Source organism: Chiroxiphia lanceolata, chromosome 17 (genome assembly GCF_009829145.1).
Source record: "Chiroxiphia lanceolata isolate bChiLan1 chromosome 17, bChiLan1.pri, whole genome shotgun sequence".
Lineage (NCBI taxonomy): Eukaryota > Metazoa > Chordata > Aves > Passeriformes > Pipridae > Chiroxiphia > Chiroxiphia lanceolata.
The window spans coordinates 13,465,820-13,480,318 of record NC_045653.1 but is presented as its reverse complement, the minus strand read 5'-3'; positions in this window follow the sequence as shown (position 1 = coordinate 13,480,318).

Here is a 14,499-nt window from a genome sequence, read left to right as displayed (position 1 = left end):
ATGCCCGGAGGTCTGACCTGCACTGGTAGCCCTGCCTGTGGCAGAGGAGGCACGAGGGTGGCACTTCACTCTGAACTCACTAGCAGGGGGTTCAGTCCCCACTGACAGGTGCTCACAGCCCCACAGGTTTGATACTGAAGGCTGGATCTCATCTCGTGCTGCTGCTTTCTGCTCCAGTGCTGGTGCCCTCCTGCTGCACCAGAACAGCACATTAGCAGTCCATGTTATAAATACCCTCTGGAGCACATGCTCCATATGTGTTCTGTACCATACATGTGATTTTAGAGCTGGTAATTAAGTCCATATGTTTTGCTCCATGGTTTCCATGGTACTATTGTCAGGTTTTTTGGGGGATTATAATTTTTTTTTTTGTGGTCAGTTGTGCAAGAAAATAGTTGATACAGGGATCTGAATACATCTCCTTTGAGTTAGCCACTGGCAAGCTCTGCTGTTTCTATAGAAATGAAGGAACTGCCCCAGTGAATTTACATTTTAGAGAGCTGAGTTTTTTCACGTGTTTGCCATTTAATGTGCCATCATGAATAACATGGCAAAGCTCTCATTTTGCACACCCTGCTTAGCTGAAACTGCATCCCTCTGGGATGGGTATCCCAGACCATATTCTTGTTCCATCCCTTTCCTTTGCTCGAGGCTCCTCTTCTTTACTTCGTGTGTGGAACCCCCTCCCTAGAGCTGTCTGAACTCACACTGCTGTCTGGGTGTCCATCTCTGGCAGGGAGCACTGGGGCTCTCCTGGGTCCTGGCTGGGTCTGTTTGCCCTCACATCAACAGTGAAATCATGGGTCTGGGGTGAGCCCAGCTCCATACCTTGGTGGGGAGGACATTTCCTTTGCTTCTGGGCACTCCTTTCTCAAATCCCCGCTGCAGAGGAGCAGGGCTGTCCGTGGAGCATGGACATCACTGGTGGCAAAGCTGGACAGACATCCAGCTTGGCAAAGCCAAGGGCCCTGAGCTGAAAAGGAGGTGCCTCAGGTCTCCCTCGGCTGTTGGACACTTTAGGGTGGCTGCTGGATGTTTTTCATGAGACTTCTGGAAACACCATGGCTTTGGGAAATTTTGAAATATCTCTGCTTTTGGCAGGATGGGAAGGTTGTTTCCTACCCAGAATGAATCTGGCTCCAGTTTCAAACAGCAAGAGCCGAGAGAGGTGGTGATGGCTATTTCCAGCTTTGTCTGGGCATTTTTATTCCCTCTGGTTCTCACACCTTAACTGGACAGCAGGGCCAGGCTGGAAGGACCAGCCACCCTGAGGGACAAGGGACAGGCCAGGCAGTCTTTTACCTTGAGGTCACTGCTCCCACCCCGGAGCTGGGATGGAAAGACTGAAAGTATTTACCATCTGGTGCCTGTCCAAGTGACTTGCAAGAAAAGAATTCAGGGCTGCTGTCCAGTTTCTGATGGCCAGGCAACTGCACCAGAAACCTCGGCTTCTTCTGGGACCAACTGACCCCTCCGAGCTCCCAGCCACAGTGGCCAGGCCAGCGAGGCAGGAGCTGGGCATTGCCCTGGCCAAAGGACAAAGGGGAATGGTGCCTGGTGCTGGGCACACTTAATTCTGCACCATTCCCCAGGCGTTTTTAAGTGGGTTTCATTAGAAAGAAACACTGACAAATGGGACTTGGGGCTAGTTCTGGTCTCGAAGTCTGACGTTGCCAAGAGGCAGGAGCTGAGCGATTACATGAGGAGCAAATGGAGCATCACAACAAAGGAAAGGCTCAGCTTGGCCAAAACTACAGAGAGAGCTCATCCTCCAGACTGAGGGGCTTCTCATCAGCACAGCCCAGCCTTGCACCAGCTGTTGTGAAAGGACAACACTTTTACTTAAGAGGCATATTAAACCCATCAAACCCTGGGCAGTACTTCTGTGGGATTTTTTTTTTTTCCCTGCAGTCCAGACAAGAGCAATTCATAACTGTCCCCCTGAATTAAACATTCAGATAACTCAAAGAATAAGACTTTTGTAAAACAAAGCATGGAAACTTCAGCCAGATGAGGTTTTCCATTATTATTTGGAAAACAGTGTCAGAAATCATCACGTATCAAACATTAGGATCCTCTGGGAGTTTATTTTTGGTATCAAACATCATCAAACATAAACTCCCTTTAAAAAATCTCACTAGAAGTTTTATCTTTCAGACAAGATATAATCCCCACATCCTGACCTTGTGTGGTTAGTGAAAGACCCTTGGTATTTTTCATGGACCTGCACAGCTAACTCATGCTTCCTGATCAAATGGCTCATTCTTTTTGACTATCTCTGTTTTTCTTGTGGTTTCAGGCTAAAATAGACAATGTTTTCCCTTCTTGTCTTGCTCAAGGGTGCTGTGTGTTCTCAAGAAGCTGCCATGTCCTTTGCAGCACCAAAGAAGCTGCAAATTGAGGCACACACTGAGGTACAGCCAGTGATGGTTTTAGGTCTCTCCAAACTCACCTTGTCACTGTGCCAGCTCTGCTTTAGAAGGGGGGATGTTTGGTGATGTCTGTGTTTCCTTCCAGCCCTGTTCTCTGTGACTCTGGTAAGACTTTGGAGGATGCAAGTGCTGCACCCATGAGGCAGCTGGTGTTGTGCCTGGGAAGTGTGTGGTGCTGAAAGAGGTTTGGGTGACACAGGTTGTGTCTGTTCCCAAACATCACAGCCCTTCACATCCCCAGGGCTGCTCTTGGCTCGGTATCAGCAGGAGCAGCTCAGGATACTGGTGGATCCAGGATGCTGGGACTGTGTGGAAGGAAGGGAGGGTAACGACCAGTGTTGGGACAGGACAGTGCTGGGGAGGGGACAGCGACCTGGGGCAAAGACAGCCCTCCTTAGCTGGCACATCAACCAGGCATGTTCTGCAAAGCCCTGGGTGTGGCTGGGACCTTCCCAAAGGCACGCTGGGCACTGCTTGGCATCCTTGGCTGGAAGGGGCCTGGCTCGTGCAGGGAAGGGGCTTTCAGTGTAAACATTGGGCACTTTAGGAGGCTGGGCTGGGGAGGACTGAATGGCTGCCAGTTCACCTATTCACACCCAGCACTTCAAAAACCCAAATGTCTGGTCACCACCCAAAACCAGCTGGCAAGGGGACCTGCTGCTTCTCCCCAGGGCTCATGCCAAAGGCTTTGCAGGTGAGTCTCATTTCCTACCTCCACCCCAGGGAATAAAGCAAGGGTTGGGCTTGCTCTCCATCTCCTGAGCAAGACTGGAAAGGCTGAGACCAGTGATGCTTCCATGTACAGAGGGATGCCAGGCCCCCAGCCCTTCCCCATGCCCCCTCCTGATGCCAGAGGCATCTGGAGACATTTGCTGAGCATGAACTTCACATAAACCACCTCCTCTTGTCCACAGCCCCAGTCAAGTCAATAAAGACACCATTGAAACCTTTAGTGTGTGTAGGATCCAGTTGAGAAAAACAAGCCTCTCAGTCTCACCATGGTTATGAAAGCAACGATGTCGCCTGGAAAGTATGTACCAGGGAGCAGAGAGCTGCCTGTGTCCAGGGGTGAGTGGAGGAGATGGGCACCAGCTCAAATATGACTCAAAATCAGGGGAAATTATTTCTGATGAACGTAATTACTTCGGCTCCAGCCCTGATCAATATGAGGAGCTAAAATGCTCATAAACCGGCCGAGAATGCGAACTATGCAGAATGATTTGTAAAAGGTGTTTGGCTGGGCACGCTCTCCCCCAGCTGTTGGGCTGCCCAGGGACAGGGTGACCTGGTGCCACGAGAGGTGGGAGAGCAGTGACTTGCTAGCTGCAAACTGGTGAGCCCCAAAATGAGAATCCCCCCTGAAGGAACAGGGAGGGGGCTGCCTCGTGCAGGTCTGAATCTAATTAAAAGCAACCAGCCTGCTTGGCTGGGCTTCTGTGCTCTGGCTACAAAGCAAGAGACAGGACTGGCCCTTTACAGGCTTATGCTGGCCCCCACAAGGGTGGGGAGGTTTCAGGGGGCTGGCACCCAGCACAGCCCAGGCAGGGGCTCTTTGTGGGCACTGAGGGGGCAGTGGCAGGACCACAGGGACAGAGTTGGAGGGGACAGTGTACTCAGACCTCAAGCTGTCTGAGCCCGAGCTGTGTCAAGTGTGGTGTCAATTTGCACAGGAAAAATGCTCCTTTTCCAAGGGCATGGCTGTGTCTTGGGAAACTGCACCCACAGAAGCAGATCAGGAGGAGGAAGCTGGAGTGATTCCTGGAGATCAAGGCCAGGTTGGAGATGGTAAGAATTTTCCTCCTGAAAAAGCAAGTATAGGTGTGGGGGAAGGTGTCCTGGGGCATGGGGGTCACCCATGGGTGGTTTCCCTGGCATGGTGAAGAAAGGGTAGGAGAAGGGCTGTTAGTCTCATTTTTGTCCTGCTCTTCCCTGGGGAGACTGGAGAATCCCACTGTGAATGCCTCCCACTACCCAGGCTTTTTCTCAGGACACATCCCCAGAAACCATAATGGCAGAGAGGTAGAAATAGGAAAAGAAGGTGAAGAGAGCCCCTGGGCTGGGAGCTACCTGTGCCCTGGCAGGAGGAGATGAGGTGCTGAGGGCTTCACCTTCCCACTTGAGCTGCTCTGCAGGCTCTGAGCTGCTGCTGCCCATCAAACAAACCGATGTCTGCAGCTTCAGTGGTGACAGTTCCAGCTTCAGTGGTGACAGTTCCAGCTTTGTCTGGCAGGGAGGCTGCAAGTTACAGCCACTGCCTGATGATGCTATTGCTACATCACTCCGACAACACACTTGATTAACAATTGCAGGAAAACTCACTGATTCTTATTGAATGGGACTCTGTTGGCTTTCAGCCACACAAACCCTGCCTGTGTGAGGTCCCTGCACCTACAGCCCTCCCAGCCATGGAAAGGGAGACTGTTCTGGAAGTTTTTCCTTTTCTGACTATATTATTGATGATTTTCTTGAAAAGAGGAAAAAAAAAAAAGGCAAGAAAAGCCTGTCTGTGACTCGTGAGTCACTGGGATGTGTCAGGCTCTGGATTAGCATCTGCTCATTGTGAGCTGGTCCCTGTCACTGTGGTTTGCCTTTGCCACTTGCATAACCGGTCCAGTTCTGTTTCTGGCACAGAGATTGGCACCTCCCTGGCTCTCACCACACCAGCAGGAATGGCTCCTTCAAGGAGCACATTGTGGCAGCCAGGCTGCTCCTCTGCCTGCCCTGCTGGCCTAGGCTGCGGGAGATGTTTGGAGGTGCTGTGATGATTTGGCTGCTGTGCATGCTGTCCCTGCTGCTTTCCCAACACTAACTCCATCTCCTTCCTGGGGCAGGGAGCTTCATAGGCCACATGGAGAAATCCTGGGCTGCGATTTTTCTGGAAACCAGAAAAATCTAGCACAACTAGCACAGCGTGGTTGGGGTTAGGAGAGCCCTTTCCCTGGCATTTGGCTGCACTCTCCACTGCCAGAAGCTGACCGCACTCAAACCCTGCTTTCCTCTGCATCCCGTGGTCCTGCTGAGCTGTGGTCTGCTGCCTGTGCAGGCAAGGCCACTACTGCTGGCCTGCCACCCAGAAATCATGCTCTGGATCATCTGTGTGGGAATTAAACACAAACACTTTGCAAACCGCAGTCCTTGAGCACGAGGCAACGAGCCGAGGGCTGGCAGAGACAAAGGGAAGATCTGCTGAGCTGGGATGGCACGTGCCAGTGGAGAAGGGACAAGTGCTCTGAGTCCAGGGGACACCAGCCACTCTCTGTGTGCCACAGTTCCCCAGTCCCATGTGTGATCCCTGGCACAGGTGGTGCTGGGCATGAAAGCCTTGGAGCAACTTCTGCTGCAGAGCAGTGCCTGGTCCAGCAGGCTGGCTCTGCTCAGCCCAGGGTCCCTGCAGCAGGGCAGAGCTGTGCCTCCAGCCTTGGCTGCTGCAACCTCTCTCCCTAAACCTGACCTGACGGTGCTGCTGTGCCTTCCCCTGCATTGCACTCACCTTGTGCCTCCTTTGATGGCACCAAAGGCGCTACAAGTCATGGAGAGGCAGCTTGAAGGTCCTGCGGTGTCATGAAGCTTCTGCTTGGACCTGGCCACATCCTCCACAGCCTGGTTGTCCTCCCTGTCACCACGCAGGGCCACGGGCACCTGCTTCGAGCCAACTTTCCTCTCCCAGGACTTGTCTGCAGGGTGAGAGCCCAGCCTTGCTTCTCCTGCCTTCGAGCCCTGGCCCCTGGAAACATCTGAAAGGAAATAGCTGAAGGTATTGAAAGGGGAGGCAGGAAACGCTCTGAATATTTTTTTTTCTAAATATAATGACACTAATGTTGCTTGCAGTGTTAAAAATAGAAGTCAAGAGAACCTGCCTTTTTCCTGTTTGCTTTCAGCTCTCACTTTCCTGCCTGTCTCTGCATTCTGGGGATCTGCATGAAAATAAACCCAAGAAAGATCTCAGCAGTGTGCAAAGCAAAGCCAGATGGGTTTGGCCTCGGCTCCAGTTTCCCCAGGCGGGGCCATGCTCTTCTTTGTAGTGTGGGGAGCTTGAGGCTGTGCACTCCCCACCCCCAGCCACTGTCCCTGGGGGCTCCCTCCGGCTGTGATGGGACCACACACCGACCCCCCTGCTGTGGAACTGGCCCCTCTGGCTGGGCGGGTGGCCACCCTCCTGCACCCCGTGTCCTGGCTCAGGTCAGTCTCCTGCCTTTCCCAAGTGGATCAGTGCAATGAGTGTGCTCTGAGCAGCGCTGCTGCTCTTTCTCCCATGGCTGACAGTGCTGTGCTCTGTTGGATCTGCCAGCAGAAGCCCTGGGAAAAATCCCCCCGTGTTCCCACCTATCCTGCTGGAGATGCTTCTCCGGATGCCTGTGGCACATCCCTCCAGCTCACACTGCATGTGCCCATTCCCAGATCTCCCTCCCAGCCTCCTTTGATGCACTGAGAGGATTTTGCTGCCAATCTCCCACCAGCTCATTACAGGGCAGTGGCCATCACTGAATTCCGAGGCTGATGGATTCAAACTCACTTTGGCAGCAAGGAGCCAGAGCAGGGCTCCCAGAGCCTGAGAGATGAGGTGTGGGAGCCAGATCCCAGCCCTGCATGGGGAAAAGAAAAATGCTGGAGAGCAGCCAAGTGGCCAGGGAGAGACTGTCTGAACAGCACGGTGCCCTTAACCGGGGCGGTGGTGCCGCACCCCGGGTCAGCACAGCCGCCTGCCTGCTGCAGGTGTTCACATGAAGAGCTCGGTGCTCATTTTTCAGCAGAGCAACCCAGGGTGTGCGTGTCTTGGATGGAGGCTGCTGCCTGATTTATTACAGACCCAGCTCGAGGTGCCTCGGGAGAGTGAGCCCTGGCAGAGGATGAGAGGCGGGCGAGTGCAGGGATGGATTGCAGCGCACAGAATGCTGCCTTGTAGTGAGACTGCCTGGAATGCACCGGAGCCGGGAGCGGGAGGATGAATGAGTCCTCTGGCCTGGTTTGCATTCCTCTGCCCCCCCAGTTCCTTTCTCGAGCTGGTGAAGAGGGTGGGCGGGCAGCCCTGGGCTCTTGGTCTGTCTTGGAAAGCCACAGGGCAGCCAAGTGCTGGCTGGGAGTGCTGCTGGCACTGTCCTGGCCACATGGAGCGTGCTGGCAGTGCAGGTCCTGCTGCTGGCTTGCAAGGTGTCCCATCCACAACCCATGTCTTTGATGTGAACACGGAATGAGACAAAGCACTGATGTCCGAGGAGGAGAAAACAGCCCTTGGAAAGGAGTTTAGCCATAACTTGTGTGTTTAGGTGCTCACCCTTTTCACCTGGCCATGCCGAGCAGATGCACTGAAGATCCTCGGGGCAGAGGACAATGAACCTCCTTAGGGGACCGCCGGCAGTAGTTGATTTTCCCGAGGGGCTTGTGCTGCCCCATCGTCCAGCATCGCCGGGGGACCGAGGGGCTGGAGCCGCGGGCGGGGCGGGCGGTGGCGATGCCGCGGCCCCGCAGGTCCGATCCCGCATTCCCGATCCCGCATTCCCGGCCCCGATCCCTCATTCCCGGCAGCGCACGGGCTCTGCCTCCCTCTCGTGGCCGCTGTGCTCGGGTTCTCCGGGCGTTGCGGGGCTTCACGCCTTGCCCCGGGCTCCCCGGCTGCCCTGCCCGCACCCCCGCCCTGCAGCCCGTCGTGCCCCCCCCGTGCCCCTTCCCTGGGTACGGGGCATAATCCTTCCCGGGTTTATCCCGACACGGAGCCGCGGTTGTGAGCGGGACCCACCGGTTCTGTCTCTGCTCCAGGCTGCTCCTGGACAGTCACCTTTTGCTTTTAAGCAAAGCCTTTCTGCTGCCACTGGGGCAAAAGTCTTTAGAGCCAGCCTTGCATTACGCCTGGGGAATGGCTGGAAACGAAGCCAACCTCACTAGACACAGCTGCCTAAAAACTGAAGCTGTTTCATTCTCAATAATCTGTTTTCAATTTCTTCTGCAGCCCTTGAAGCCAAGAACTGAACAAAACAAGAGCTCCAGGAGATCCTATAGAATATTAATTGGGTCAGGGCCCTGGATTAGATAAATTAAAGCATCTCCAGATGCTCCAGAGATTTCCAGCTTGACACAGCGAAGATCAGTTTCTCTTCAAACATTTTTTGCTGGAGCAGTGGCCATGACCAATTTACCCTGGGGCTTATGGCCACCTTTGCTGGGACAGCAGCCAGGCAACCCCCTGGGAATGCCCCAATAGCACCAGCTCTGCCAGGAACCAGCACTGGAGAGATGGGTGGGAGCACTTGGCAATTCCCCTTCTCCCTCTTCTTCTTCTCCCCTTCACCTCCCTTTCTCTGTCTACCTGCAATATCCCCAGGTGTTGATACTTCTGCTGGTGCTCTGTGAGCCCTGTTTGAGGAGTGAACGTGTCCTGGGACCAGAACAACATGTGTGAGTATCGTGACCCTCAGTTTGGGATCAGCCAGACCCTCACTGGCATCTCAAGGTGTGTGATCTGGACATCTTGAGACAGCAACCTTGAGCTGGGACCAATTACTGCTCTGCTCTCCAGATCCTAAATCAGGACATGAAAATAAGTCCTCTATCAAAGCCACCTACAGGAAGGGTGGAGCAGTACCAGGGATGGACTAACCCTGCTGTCTGCCAGATTTAAGGGCTCCACATGACCAGGGTGGGAGAAGGGTGGGGACAATCCCCCAGATTTGCTTTGCAGGATGTGACACTACAAGTGTCAGAGCCCTGAGAAAACTAATGACCCTTAATGGCCCTGACCAGCCTCACCTGCCCCACACCCATGGGCCCAGAAGGTGTATTTAAGCTCAGCTCCAGGCTATGGGCTCTTGCTGTGCTGGGGGAGTGCCAGTTCCAGTACAGGCACGGTGGTGCCTGACTGTGGGTCTTTTGGTCCTGAACCTCACCTGCTGATTGTCTTCCTGGCTTGGTGTCAGCCCTGCCCCATTGCTATGGACCCGCTGGTGCTCCTGGCCATGGTCCCAGCCCTGGTGGTCAGACTGACTTCCTGGCTTGACCTGGGACCTGCCTTATTACCATGACTCACCTTATGAGCTGCACTCATGGCTGGCCTTGGCTGCTGCCTTTTCTGGCCCAACACCTGTGTTTGGGCACAGATACGAAGGTCTGGCCTGGACTGGGGTGCAGATGAAGGTATGGGACAACAATGTTTAGCCCTTGCCCACTACTTCTGCTGAGGGGACCAGGGACCCCCTTCAGCTCTGGCACTGCTCAGCCTGAGCAGGATGCTTTGCTCAGAGCCTGTACCAGTGGAATAACCAGAGTTCAATCCCTAGTGTGGGTTTGGAGGATGGAATGCCCTCCTTCCCCCAGTGCTGAGGGGCCCAAAAGGGGGGCTGACCAGCCCTGCTCTCACTCCTCTTCCCCCAGTCCCACCCAAAATGACTGTGTGATGAAGAGCTGAGAGCTCAGCTAAAACCCCTGAAGAAGTGTAAAGCTGATCCTGTGGATCCCTGGGTTGGGGGGAACCCACAATCCAACAAACCAGGCTACAGAAGGTGTTGCCTGGGCACCCTGTGGGGAGGTGAGAAGTCACATTGGGAAGCTCCCAAATTCCCCTGGGCAGGGGAGCTGTGTTGTGGGCTGGGGAGATTTGGATTTTCCTGCAGAGACAGCAGCATGGGCTGAAGCTGTGATATTAAAAAGAGTCTGAGGGGGGCAATGTTATGCTGATTATTTCTGTTTTCTGCTGCTCAGCCCCATCTGAATTATCTCTAAGAAGGTCAGATTTGGCAAAAGCCTTTTCCTTTTTTTTTTTCCTTTTTGCCATTGCAGAGAAGATGGGATGCAAGGTGCTGAGCTGTGGCATCACAGCCCTTCTGAGAAAGGCTGTCCTCAGCTCCTCTCTGTCCTTTAGTGGCCTGGGTCACAGCGTCTGGTCGTGTGCTGATAATCTAATTACCTGCTTATGCTGGGGGCTGGAGAACAGCTCAGCTCCCCACAGTGCAACATGTGCTGCTGAAGCCTGGGCATGCAGAGTCTCCTTGGGATGGAGAAGCCTGTTCCTGCTGGTCACAGCTGCCACCTTGCAGACAGCACCCTGGTCAGAGGTTTCCTTTGGGATCCTTGTTACTCTGCCCAGTGACTGCAACTTTGAGGCAGTACTTGGCCATGGAAATGGGGTGACACCTGACCCAGCTTCTTTGCTGGATGTGGCTGTGAGTTGTCTGTAAGGATGAAGACCTGCTCCCAACACGGCTCTGGATAACGGGGGGAAGGGCTGGGGAGGCACCGTGGGGTTGGGCTGAGAAGCTCTGCATAGGTGTAAAACTGCACAAGCCCTGGCTCCCCGGGCCCTGCCTTGCACAGATACAATCAAAGGTGTCAGCCCTGTGTGTCTCTTGGTCCTCATTCAAAAAGTGGACTTGAATAGAGAGGTGTTAACTGGCCCAGCTGGGCTTGTGTTCAGCCTGGGAGCTGCATCTGTGTTGCCCTGCTCGGTGACCTCTCACTGGAGCAGGGAGGGCATCCTGCTCCACGTGGAATTCCCTCGAGAGAAGTGCTGCAGGAAGGGGTGTGGGGGATCTGTGTTCTGGGTGGGGAATGTGTTCTGGATGGGGCCTGGCATGCTTCCCTCCACTCCTCCCCAGCAGGTCCCAATGCAGTGGGCTGTGCTGTGGACTCAGGGTGCTCAGGGCCAGACTCAGAAGGGCTATTCCACCTCTGTGGGAGAGGGCAGGAAGGTCAGAGTGGGGCACTGGGGTCACGTTCCAGCCACAGTGTGGACACAGCAGTGCTGTTCCTGCAGAGGTTTTGATCTGCAGCTGAGCTGTGCCTTTTAAGATGGTGCCAAAAAACCCTAGGAGGGGCATGTTGTGCCAGGCTGGGGTGAATCTGGGTGCAAATGGTCTCTGTTGGTGTGTGGTGTTTACAAGGAGGGCAGCCACCTGGACAAACAGGGTGGCAGAGCTGCACTGCTGAGTCAACTGCCCTATTACACCCAACCTGGAACAGGGATGTGTTTATTTAAGGAATGACATGAGAGGAATGTGTTCCCACCTCCCCATTGATGGACATCAATAAGGGACCTGCCTGGGACCTGCCCCAGCACGGCACAGGGACCCACTGGGACATGCTGGAGCATGCCTGGCTCACCTGCTGCTCTCATCTCTGGGTTTCCCTTTGTGAAAATCAGGCTCAGGGAAGGGAGGGACTGGTGTGTACTTGAGCTGGAGTAAACCACTGTGCAGGGACAAGGAGGGTCCCATGTCATGCATGATGGAGGTCTGGGCACTGACCCAGGCAGAAGGGGAGATGTTCAGAATAGGTTGAAATGCATAAGTGTGGCCTGATGCAGGGTGAAAATTGGCCCTCCATGTTACAGCCCTAATCGGGTTAGGGGATCAGCACGGCAGGCTTGCAGCAGCCCACGTGGCTTTCCCAGTGGCTGCATCCTGGGATGTGCCCATGCTGGGCATGTCATCAGCTGGGGCTGCATTTCTGTGCCGCTCAAAAATGCCCCAAAATGGGAAAATGCAACCTGTTTACAGGATAGCCTCATCTGTGCCCTGGGGTATGTCTCAGGGGGGTTCTGCTGTGGAGGTTCTTTCTGGTTTCGGGCTGGTGTTGTTTTAGTGGTGTGAAGGTTGTGGTTTCCTCACAAGCAGTGCCAGGCAGGAGCCCCCCAGAAGGGTCTGCCCAGTGACATCCCTTGGGTGTACCCAGGTAATCATCAGCCCTCCAAGGAGCTTCTTGGTGGCCCTCTATGTTTGTCCTGATGCTCTTGGCCCTGCAGTCACACAAATGTCCTTGGGAAAAGCCTGTCACCTGCTCCCTGCTGGTGGAGAGCTGGGAGAAAGTCTCTCTGGGACTGGGATGTGATGCAGGACCTGCTTCAGCTTTTGGAGGCCAGTGTTGGGTCTGTTTCCAGCTTCTTTGAGAGCAGAGGGGAAATGAAGTCCCTTTGGGGAGCGGGGTGGATCCTCAGTGGGGTTTTTGCCCTTCCCGTTGACCACAGGATCCCGTGATCCCCAGCAGGGACCAAATGGGTCACAGCTGAGTTCCCACCAGTGGCTCCAGTGGTGGCTTGCCCCAGGGCAGAGGTTTTCCCTGCCCTGCAGAGAAGCTGCAGAAGTTAAATGAGAATTGCTGAGTTAAGTTAGGGCTTTGTCTCAAAAACAAAAATTTTGCAGAAGCAATGGATGTTTGGGCTGAGAATGTCTCCTCCTGCAAAATCAACCAGTTTAGCAGTATGTCACATTTATACATGTCAGTGGCATTTATACTATCTTACTGGTAGAATTAATTAATCTAAACACTTTTCCCTCCTTTAGCCACTTAGAATGGGCTGTTGTGTGACACTCTTTGGTATCCTGTAAAACAAAACAACAAAAAACCCCCACCCCAACCAAAATAGAAAAGGGTGTTTTTTAAGATCTAAGCCCAACATAAGCACACTTTTTAGTATTTTTGGAAAGCTGTTTGCAGGTGTCAGCAACCCTGACACACAGCTGGTATTAACTTGTGGGGGCAAGAGAAAGGGAATAGGTTTAAATATAGCTCCTGGGAAATAAGCATTGGAATAGCTTCCAAGATCAGTTTTACCCCTACTTTGCTGCCTGGAATTTTCCCAAAAATACAAAAGATAAACAATCAGAGACCAGAGCCATGGCAGGCTGTGCAGATGAGCAGTTGCTTTCCCCCAGGATTGTCCCAGAGCATCCCCATGTGCTGCCTTGTGCTTGGCCAGACAGGTCCCTGTTTGTGCCTCTCTGGTTTCCCAGGTGGGAAGTCACCATTAAATAACAGACTTGTTCTTCTTGAGCCTCCTGGCTGCAGGGAGATGTGGTGTTCTCAAAGGGAAACATTGATTTAATACCAAGAGCACAGCAGCTATCGCAACCACCCGATTAAGCCAGTGGTAAAGATGGATAAAGTGGATCAGGGTCAGGTCAATTAAAATCAGCCCAATCCGTATTTCTAAGGCTCTGCAACACACTTGTGTGCAATGAATGCACTGTGCTGACACTCCTGGAAAGAGCTGAGTCTGCAGCACACATGTATTTGCTAAGCAGGAAAAAAAACATCAAAAAACCCCTTACTGCACCATTCCCAGTCGATGGGGCCAGTTCAGCCCCATTTGCCTCTTTCTGACCTTTGCTATCAACACTCCTCCCAGCAGATAATTACCCACATGCTATTTTTTTTTTTTACCCTGTAATTTCCTCTAATCTCAAATAAATGCTCTAATTGACCTCTGTCCTCCCAGTGTACATGACACATTGAGCAGGGCTGTGCCCACAAAAGACTATTAGAAAGCACTGTCTGTTCACACTGGGGCCATCCCTGTTGTGGATGCTTTGAACCAGAAGTCAGACCTCAAATATGTGATGCTGTGAATCATTATCCAGGCAAAATAGATATTTTTCAGGTGGCTGCTAAAGAAAGCCTATGATGTGGAAGTGAAATGGTCCGTGTGAGCCAGAGCTCACCTCGCCCAGAAGCAGTTCCACAAACAGTTGCTAATTTGCACGCTGGACTATTTTGTTTCTGCCCAGACCCTCTGTGCACACCCAGGAGGCTTTTAACCAAATTCAGTGCTTTCAAAGTAGCTTGGAATGTTTTCCCCTTTTGGAAATCACAAATTTTAGTGCAGAGAATACCTGCTGCTTATTCCTGCTGCTCCATCCCACAGGCTCCTGGAAGCCCTGAGCTGTGCTTGGCAGCTAACACTTACTTTCCCCTGCCAGTCACTATTTTCTAAAGAATATTTTTGCCACTTAGCTGTGGTTGATGGGCTTTGTCTGTACCGTATGGATGCAGTCAGGGCATCCCTGAAAGGTGGTACTTAATAAAAGAGAACATGTTGATGAACTTTCCTCCCCAGCCAAGCCCTGGGCTTTTCCCACGGGCTCTGCTGCAGTGCACATACCCAAATGACCTTGGGATTTAAGCTGAAAAACTACTGTTTTCTCAATGCCTACTTGGCTTTGGGGCAGAAATTCCATCACTGCTCTCAGGGCAAAGGCTGGTGACAAGGGAGGCTGGTGACATTCCCCACTGGAGCAGTGAGCCTGTAGCATGTCCTACATTCACTAAGCAGTACCAGCACAGGTTGCAGCCCCTGCTTTCAGGG